This window comes from Bombus flavifrons, chromosome 6 (assembly GCF_040668555.2).
Source record: "Bombus flavifrons isolate JBK064 chromosome 6, iyBomFlav1_principal, whole genome shotgun sequence".
NCBI lineage: Eukaryota > Metazoa > Arthropoda > Insecta > Hymenoptera > Apidae > Bombus > Bombus flavifrons.
The window spans coordinates 6,779,705-6,790,397 of record NC_138447.1 but is presented as its reverse complement, the minus strand read 5'-3'; the positions used below and the strand labels follow the sequence as shown (position 1 = coordinate 6,790,397).

Below are 10,693 nucleotides of genomic sequence, written 5' to 3'. Positions count from 1 at the left end.
ATTCTTCAAAGGGAGTAAGGTGTTCGCTTACGGTCTTGTTTTTCTCGGTAAATATATATTCTTTTGCGCGACAACATAAAGAGGAAAGACCTTTCCATTCTCTCGGCGAACGATAGCGGGCAAACAGAATTTCTTATAAGAATAGCCTGGAGAATGTCGTCCTCGTAAAACAACAGGGAGATATCATTCTCGATTCGCATTATCGGGAAAAGAGCAAGCAGCCATGATCGTAGCGGAATTTTATGATCGTTCGTATTTTACCCAGGAAATGTCACGGCAATAATTCTGCGTGGGAAAATGTATAAATTACCCCGTTGCGCCGTAAACGCTTCTTGATAACGCGAATATTCCATTTAAGCCTCTTTATCTCATAACGCGTTATACCGATTAATCTGTCGTTTACAGATTTCGAGTGTAAATACCGTGTCAGATACCACATAAATCAGAAAAGAAGCGAACAACCAGACTAACCCTAACGGTATTCCGGATAAAAAGCATTCGTAAGCTGTCGCTTAAGAAGTCAAACCCTCGGAATACGCGTGTCCGCGGATATTATCACTCCCACGTGATGAGTAGCAACTACGGCGTGAGAACAAGAATACTCCGGGATAGCGGCACTTGTTGATGGTGTTACATCGTGTCAAAGGAAAATGAAACTCGCTCTTGTGCTCCTCCGTCCGCGTAGCCCCTTTCAGACCACTCGGAAATCCTCTGCATTCCGCGAGACCGTCAATGGCGATACGCCGTGTGCTATCACGATGCAGCAACGAGAAACGAGAAGCTATCGTGACAAGCGTTCGGCAAGATGAAAGAAGCACGCGGAAGGTCGAGCTCGTTAATCGCCATTTCTCATAGATACGTGACTTTGTTAACTGGATGTTTCGGTCGTGGTTGCTGAAACGGTATAAGGACGAAGAAGAACGTAAGACGAACGTACATGGTCGTTACGGTGGGTAGATAATACGATCGTAAATTTGGAAACTTTTTGGTTAAACATTTTGCTAATCTAAAAAATTCCCATCTGATCTTACCGCTATAAAAGTTTCGTAATTTGCCGAACATCGTTACTGAACAGATGCCGACGTTAAACGTTAAACGCTTTGTGGAAATGGCAAGTTTGAAGGGGACAAGGAAATTGTTTTAAAAGCTACTTATCTCTGATAAGCTTTTCAGGTATTCTGGGTCAGGGACGGCGAATCGAGTAAGCAGACGCTTATTTCGACAAACGTATTCAACACCCTTACCTTCTGTTCGATAGGAATGCAAAGCGAGCTTCAAAATGAACCGTCCCAGCATCAAAGTGAATCTACCGTCCTGAATAATTTGCAGTTTCCAGAGAAGAAGTTCGAGATCTTACGATCGCTGTTTCAGTGACAGCTAAGGGGAATGCTTTTTCACGGAGGAAGATGTTTCTTCTTGACGGAAGAAAGCGGAAGTTGGCCATGGATGGAATTCACGAATTAATTTCGATGTAATACCAACGCTATCGATTCCGTTTCGCGAAAGGTAAAACGTTAACGACGAAACAATTAAACCAACCGAATTTTATCACGCGTTTTTCTCTTTACGAAAAATTCCGATATTCTTGTTTTCCAGACACCTACACGTTTGGCAACGGGAACGGCCACGTTCAAAGAAAAAATTCGCAGGGAACTACGAAGGACGTCGGGATTAAGCAAACTCGGCTTTGTTACCGGAGACAATGGACGGTTCGCTTTTCGCGATACATTAAAAAACGATCTGGCGATGGCGCTTTTATATCTGGCGCGTTCGCTTTAACACCGCGTTAACCCGGCTAATAGGTAGTCGCTTGCATTTCGGTGCTCTTCGGCTCGTCCTATCTCGCCAAAGTCCAATTTGGTCCTGATAACTAAACTGTGCCCGCGTTCCGCCAATACGCAGCGAGACGGAAATCGTATTTCGATCGAACCGCCGGTCTAGGCTGCTCGTTGGGAAGAAGGCAAAGCCGGGGCAAAGAGAAAGAGAGAGAGAGAGAGAGAGAAAGCTATAAAAGAAAAAGAAAGAACGAGAAAGTGATCGAAGAGGACTCTATAAAAATGGCCTGGCGAACGCCATCGAGCTAGTGGAAATCCATAGGTAGATATTCTACCCCTTCGATATGGCACACACAACTTGGACAGACACAATCGTCTTCCAACTATCGGTGTGTGTACGTGTTTTACGATGGAACAGGAGGCGGTGCACGCGCGCACACGTTCACGCGCAAAATCGTGTACACACAGAATCGCCGCACCCTTTGTGCTAAAATTAGAAGTGACGAAGCGTATACATACTCACTTCGCTGGCTTCGAGCTTTTATTCACTGGCGTTTAGACATAACGTGTTGCAGGGCTTTCAATGGCATCGACGGAGGTGATCAAACCGCTAGTTAGAAGAAGACAGTCGTATTCGTGCATGGGGATTTCCAGATGACAGAGAGAAAGAGAGGGACGAAAGAACACATAGTTAGATCGAATCGATGGTATGGAAAGGGGCAGAGGATAGATCGTGATAAAAGCAAAAAGGGGGAACAGATAGTTTCACAGGGATACGGAGGATCTTTGATGGAGAGGGATGCAAGCGATAATGGCGGATAGATAAACTGGGTTAAAGGGAAAAGGATGGACGAGAAACGCGAGAGCAAATACGGCCCGGTCTAATCTCTGGGAAACGTTCGAGTGGGCGGAAATTTGCGTTTACGCGCGTGCAGGTGGATAGAGGGAGGTAGGAAGAAATTTTTCGGACGCGGCCACACGAGAATCGCGTAAACATTATCGACGAATAGAAATTTCAATTGGAACGTTATGTCGCGATAAACTTCCATAAATAACGATAAATTTAAAGGTTGGAAACGTGTACGGGTATACAACGATTCGTTTTCTCTCGCAGTCCAGTGTGAAACGAGCTCGGCTTTGACTTTGTTCCAACGAGTTGCGCGTTATGCTTCCTCGATGGCCGATAAAGGGTGGCTGATAGAAAATTGCAAGATTTTCCGCCTGACGTTCAGCTGTTCGTGTTCGCGGTTCAACGAGAAATTGCATTGGGAATTTTGCCTGAGAAGGAAATTTCAGATACAACGTGCAACGCGAATCGTTGCAGTCTACCTCATTTCCTTTTGTTCCATCCACAATTTCTGTATCGTGTCGTTTCTCGCGTTCGTACGAAGCTGCATCACTGGATGAATTTCAACGCGTTTGGACGTTCGACGTTATCCATTTATCTTCTTCGTTTTATTATAATGGATTGGACGGAACATCTTCCCTTCGATGAGTCAAGGTATTTAGAATTTATATTCAGGCGGCATTCGTTTCAGCAAGGCGTAAGAAAGAAAAGGCGCGCTGTTTTTAACATTTAGTATTTAGAGAGATCGTAAGAAAATTTGATCACGTTGCGTTTATGATACGTCGTTCGATAATTTCGTTAGAATTATCCGGATTATTTTGCGCGATAATTTACTAGCTAATAACATTGGCGAATTGACAAGCGACGAGCCGTAGATTATGGATGACCGTTACGTAAGCAGCTTTTACAATTTTACAATTTGACACGGAATAGGAAAATCGGTTATCCAATAATTTATAAAATTCGCTTCTAGAACTTGCCTTATTAGTCGAACGTACGTTACGTAAGAGAATAATTATTGTTACCTAAGAGAATTTATTAGCAATGATTCGTCAAATTTCGCTAATAACGTTAGCTTAAAAATAGAAACGTTTAGATTCCGAAGAACATACATCTTTGCTGATCGATTATCGATTAAAATGGAAATTCTTTCCGTTCTCATACTCTCGATCGTTGCAACCATTTCCTTTTTTTTTTTTTACGTAATTTCTTTCTTAAACGGCTCGTAACGTATCTCGCGTACTTTATTGCCACGAACATCGTAGAAAGAATTACGCGATATCCGAAAGAACTGTGTAATTTTCTATTTTTATCGATTTTCCTTGGTACACAAAGTAACAAATCTATGTAACCTACTTTACTTGTTCGCGGCCATTAATGCACTGACATTTACCAGCGTACAATCAAGATAATCCGATATTTAATGAAACTTTCTTTCGATATTCTACGTATCGTCGGTTCGCTGGAACAACGACGCAACCAACGAAACCAGATCGTTTAGCAGATCGCTTTCAAATACTTTGCGATAGAAAATTATTCTACAATTATATTTCCACGACTCTCGATTTGTTTGAAGTGCAGAAATAGCCTGGCGGATTAGAGCCGAATTGTTCGAATGATTAACGAAGCAATTGAAACCGGTGTTTAAACGGTAATCAAGAACGAAGCGGAGAATTTCTTCGAAATTTAACTGGTTATAACCGGGCGACACGAAGTTAACAATTCGCAGTGCCTACCCGCTCTCGTTAATTATTCCGCGTTTCTACATTCGTCTTACTAATTAGTAATTAGCCTCTCTTGCCAAGGGATTTTCGCGTTGATGGAATCTGTCGCGGAAAACTCGCACGTGTCTTTCCAATTAACATTATCTGTCGCATCTGGAAACAATCGCGTCGCTTACGTCCATATTCATCGCTACGTTTTAAATTTTCCAACGGTGGACGACACGATTTCCAGCAGACGTTCGAGCGACGAATCGGGAACGAAGGAAATTTTTAAGGTAAGAAAGGGGATGATGGCATACGTAAAAATAGAAGAACGAGCGCTGCTATCGATTGCACGTTTATGGACGCTATTATCGTCGAATTTATTATTTATAACGATGGTTCGCTTCTTATCAGAAACGCTCGTGCTCTTTCCATCTTCGATTTTACGCTTCGCAAACGATTGTTTATCGTGTTTGTAATTTATCTTCTTGCAAGTTTATTAGGATTTTTGAAATATTTAGAAAATACCTGTTTACTTTACCATTTTCGAAGAAATCGATCAGAGCGAGCTGGTAGCAGCGCAGCCGGTCATAATTTCCTAAATATATAATTTTGTTTTTCCATATAAAACGTAGAAACTATTACAGCGCTCTTCCATTTCTTCGTAGAACGTGAAAAATAAATTTCCTTCGTAAATATCCCATTTTTACGGATCTTTTGCCAATTGTAAAAACACACGGCGATTCTTTTTATCATAACGCGTAGCCATAATCGAGGTAAATGTTTCGCCAATTTTTTATAAATCGTACGTAGTTGCGAAAGAGTATCGGGATTAACGTATTGACTTTGCTCATCGACGTGAAAGACGAAAATTTCGTCGTTAGTATGCGTACGCGTTCGTAGGCGATGCAATTACCCGCATACTGGCTGATTCAAAAATATTGCGTGCGTTAATAGCTTTGTATAGGGAGAAATGCCTGTAATTAACGAGCATCGTCCCAGGAAGTTATCAATGGGGCAAATTCGACGCTGTAATCGATTATTTGTAAGTAGAATTTTCCTGGTAAACCGAAATCCATTTGAAAACAAGTATTCGCATCCTATAGAACGATTGTAATTTTTCTACTTTAATTTATAATTTAAGGACAAATAATGATTATAATTAGATCGTAGGTGTTTACGCATTTATGGCAATTTATCGTATATATACATTTATTGGAAAGCAAAATTTCAGTAAATTTTGCTGTATTTTGTATTTCACGTTACGAGGTGCGTACGATCCGATTGATCGAAACCTGCTACTTGGGAAATAGATTTCTTCGGATACGTGAAAAATTATTCTATTATTTTTGTCGATGTTACTTTGCTTCTGTATATGTAACATATAAATTATTACGCGATTCGTATCATATCACAATTCATATCATACGTGTACACCGTAGAAAGTAGAATATGGCTGGAACAATAATTATATGTCAATCTTATCCCACTGAATGCCGCTTGGTTTAACGTTACCGTTCCGATATAAATAAAATTACATCCATTAGCGCGACAGTAACGATATCAGTTTTCAAATTCGAAAAGCCCGCCAGAAAACCTGCGTTTCGCGTTATCCATATAGCGACAGTTGCCGTATCGCGGCAGTTATGAAACGAGAATAAAAAAAAAGTATTTATTTTAACGCAGAGGAGATTTCGTTTGTTCGAAGTTTGAGTTTAAAATTCGGATTTAAACGATAACACCCATTAACCATGCCTACGAATTTTTATGTTTCAATTTTACTCTTGCTAGGATAAACAAAAGTATTTTTCAAAATATTTTACAGCAACGCTTCAAGATCCGCACTTAACGCTTTTGTTTTTCAAGTAAAACGATGGAAACACGGTATTGTTAGAACAGGCAAAGAATAAATAAGTTTGTGTTGAAGCAATAAGAATGGAGAAAAATGAATAGCATAAAATGAACTTAGTTATGCACTCTTGGAAATAAACGTTGCTCCGATATGCGATATATGTGATAGGAAAATCATCACTGGCCATTTCAACCTATATTTTCGATATTTAAGATACGCGATCGAACAACGCGTGCATATATTTTCAAATTTCGCTGCTACGCGTATGATTAGATCGCTCTGTTGTTAATTGGTACGTGTACCTACGCTAGATCGCGCTGCAGCATAGCGCAAGTTGGCGAATTCGTTGGTACATACGTACGTTGCGTCCGGAGAATATTTCAACAGAGCCATATATGTGCGTACATAGTTGCAAAGAATATAGAAACGTTTGTCGTATTATCGTGTCTTTATATTTTGTACGATTACGCGGATGATACAACGCTTCACCGAGTCAATAATCGTATAATCCTGAAGTTTATTCCTTTCGCTTTGTATTTCCTTATAACTTCATCGTTAACTTATTTATCGAAATTTTGTCAATTTTTATTCACGTTTATCAAATAGATAATTATCGATATCTTAGGTATGAATAATTTTGATGTAATTTTAACAGGAATTTTTATCGATCTTGTGTACGTGTTAACGTGCGCCGATAATACAGAGTCTTAGTTCAACGGCTTGTTACAAGATGGCAGTATCGAATTTGCTCGAACGTGTAATATTGATTTTTAATACTTTGATTTTAACGTTAAAAAAGACGACGTAAGAACGACAAATGTAAATTGCATTCGTATTCTGGTTGTAAGAATGCGTTATTACGGTTAATATACATAAATACTTGTCCTTAATGTTCAATTCACTCGATAAACTTTGCCGTTACGTTGTTCAACGATACTAAAGCAAAGCACACGGTGAAACGTCGGAAATGGAATTTCATTTCGGTAGGTTGAGGTGGTTCAGGCGTTGAGATCGAGGGATGAATTCGATCGATCGAACTTCAATAAGACATTTTATTTCTCTCGTTTAACACAACTGTGTGACGCACGTGTTGTTGTTCCTGCTGTTATTGTTGTTGTCGTTTTTTATGTACAGAAAAATCAGCTCGATATACAAAGGATGTCTGCGACGCGACACGGTGAAAATAAAATCGTAGAAAAACGTTACACGCTACACGATTCGGAGGAATTGCGAGGACGTGGTGTGTGTCGTCTGTTCTAAAAAACGGGCGACAGAATGAACAAATGTTTCGTGTTTTCGCCACGCGCGCTACGCACGTCTAACGCCTCAGCGTGCGCGCGCGGCGTCCTACTATCGAATTATTTCGCCGCAGCGCAGTTTATTAATTCGCGACGATCGATATTACAATTAGTCCTTCAAAGTGAATGCTCAAAGGCAATGCGCCCGCTTCGATTATGCATAAAGTAATCCAATAACTTGGTTGCAATTTAATGGCGCACGTTCCACCTGATGTCCTACATACAAAGTATTATAAATAAGATCGTCCTTGCAACGCAATCGAACGACGCGTTCTATTCGTACGATGTATAAGCTACACGCACTCTTACGGAATCCATCGTACAGCGAAAGCTTCGGAAAAAATGACGCGCTACGTTCAACGATCCGAGGCAGGTTTGCGGAATCGTGTTTGCAGATAATCGACCGAGGATGGGTCGATCACAGCGACGATCGTTTCGTTTGAACGATTCCCTTTTCGTTTCTTCCCATCTTTCTCGACCATTCGGATCTCGTCGATTGGTTAGGTATCACGCGTAATTTACGTAACTCTAGGAAGAAGGATATATATATAGTATATATAGTATATCTCGTTCTGTCGTTCGTTATAAAATTCATACAGAATACGCTCTTCGATAACGACAAACACGAATTACATCGTCTGCGCTGATTTTAGACGTATTTACAACGAAAGTAATCGCACACGCGACATTCACGCTTTCGTGACCGCTAGCGATTTTCGCGAAGAGAATCGCCGATCGTCAACGCATCGTCGTCCGATTCGTCTGACGTAAAACCGAGCGCGTGTTATCGTGTTATTCTCCTAGTTGAATGAAGATGGAGACACCGTAATTTTGTTCGTTTCGCGTAACGAACGACACTACCACGAGAATTTAAATCGACGTGTACGCGTCCAACGTGATTATTCCACCGATCGTTCGACGATGCGTTAAGCAGCAGCGATAACTGTGATTTAAATGAAACGTTATACTCGGCATTTAGCGCGATAACTTCATGGTCGGAGTAGCTAGTAAAATATATTCTCATCGAATCGTCTATGGAGAAGAAAAGACACGAGTAAGCGACAATCTCTGTATTTCCTCTCGATCGAAGTTATTTTCGCTAGTTAAATCGACGTAACGCGGTCGAACGGTCGCTTAACTAGAAATTCATGGGAAATTGCCACTGGCGAAATTTCGCGTCCGTAGGCGAGCGGTCACGCAAGTGTTAATATTGTAGGCGATGCGATATTAGGAGACTTCACTTCCCTTGGCGGCAGTTCGTGCTATATACACAGGCTTTAAAGTTACAAGCTATACATCTGGACGCAGAATCCTCGTACCACACGATCGTGTACCAGCGACCCTTTTTGCTAGCTATACAAAATAATTATCGACCGTCGCTCGTTCCCGAAGCGTCTCGAATTTATCCTACGATCGATATGTTCGAATCGATGGAATTTCAAGCATAGAAAACGTAGTATCCTTTGTAACGATAATTTCGTCGCTACGGTTCACGTTTCGCGTATTCGTTGATCACTTTGACCGCCACGGTGGTCACTGGTGACCGGAGCGCTCGAACTTCTTACAATTGTAAACATTGAATGAAAATTGACAGTTAGGGCATTTCGAACATAACCTATAAATACAAGATACTTTGAAATAAAAAGTTGAACGATTAAACATTTTTATTAGATCAATAAAAAAAAAAAAAAAGAGGACAAATCTTGCATCTAACGGTGTACTGTGTTAAAACACTGTGGCGTTCTGAGCGAAACACGCGATTTTGGCGTGGCAGTCGAAGCGTTTGTAGGAAACGCGTAAAGAAAGGAAGCTTCGTTCTTCCATTTTCTTCATCTTAGATTCGAAAGTTGTATTTCTTTTTTTCCGATTGAACCGTATATGATATAATCAGGTTTGTGGTAGTTGATACAAAGTGGAATAAATTTGAAAGCATTCGGAAACAAGCTGCGCAACGATGAAACGTGGCAACAGAATCGGATACTCATTTTTTATACGGCCTGCGGTCGATCGTTGACAATTTACACGCAACTGCGCGACGAAATAATATTTTACCAAAGCATGGACGCCTGTCGATATCCGACTATCCGACGAGCTACCCTCGCAAACGATATTGACTGCCTTCGTCATTGTACGGTGGAAATGAGTCTAGCACAAAATATATCATATGTATGTATATATGTATACATATATTTTATCGTCGATAATTGTGTTCGAGGCGCACAGCCGCGCCCCGACGCCATCGGGCCGTCGCGTCGTGGCCCGGCCGTAATTAAATCGTGTACAGATTATAGAATAAAAGCTTTCGTAAAGAATACGGTAAATATTCATCGAATAAAGTTGTGTAAAATTTGAATACAAATTAGGAGTACGCGAGCCGAACGTTTCGTGCGCAGGATCGATCGTTGCGAAGTTCCAGATCATAATCTTCCGTTTCAACGACCACGAATCAACGAATCTCGTTTTACGTTAGAAACGAATAGAAACGGTGATGGAGATTACTTTAATTGGGAAAGAAGCGAGCACCCATCGACGATACACGGTATCTCGAAAGGTCTAACGTAGAACTTTTAATGGTTACTAATTTTCTTTCAGAAATTTTTATACGATTTAGATTAGATTTTTATTAATTTTCTACATAATATCGTTCGTAAAAAGAACGAATTCGATCGAATGATTTTTAATTGTTGCATTTGTAACTTCCACTCGAGGATTACGATCGGCGGTAGAAAATTTATACGAAACGAGATTATTACGGAGTAAATAACGCGATCGATAAAATTAACGTTTCATGGAATCAAATTTTCGCAGAACGAGCGCAAACAAGGTCCGACGAATCGATCCTGCGCGCCTCTTGATCGGCTTATTTTCTATTTTTTCCCCTTTCTATTTAATACGTATCGTTAATCGTTAATCGTTAACGGTATTCTTAAATTCTTCGTATTATTGTATATATTTAGTTCGGAAGATAATACGGATGTTTATTTTATCGCTGCACGTACGTATTCGGATATTTCCTCCTGTTTTGTCGCGTTTACGTCTCGCCGTCGTTCCTTCTCGTCCTGTTCGGGCAGAAAAAACGCAGCTGATAGGACGTTTCCGATATACCTACATATACATATATATATATATTTCTTTTTCATTGCTTGCTTCGTCTCAACTTTATACTCGAACGTCGATTCGCGTAGCACAAAATATCTCGAGTCGAAAATTCGAAA

General features: G+C 40.5%; 1 long non-coding RNA gene across 1 annotated transcript; it reads left to right on the top strand.

Moving 5' to 3' along the window:
- Nucleotides 1-783: 783 nt before the first annotated feature.
- Nucleotides 784-7,077, top strand: LOC138180707 (uncharacterized). The gene is made up of 2 exons (XR_011173359.1): nt 784-1,506; nt 1,597-7,077. It is a non-coding gene; the product is annotated as an uncharacterized LOC138180707 (long non-coding RNA).
- The last annotated feature ends 3,616 nt before the right edge of the window (nt 7,078-10,693 follow it).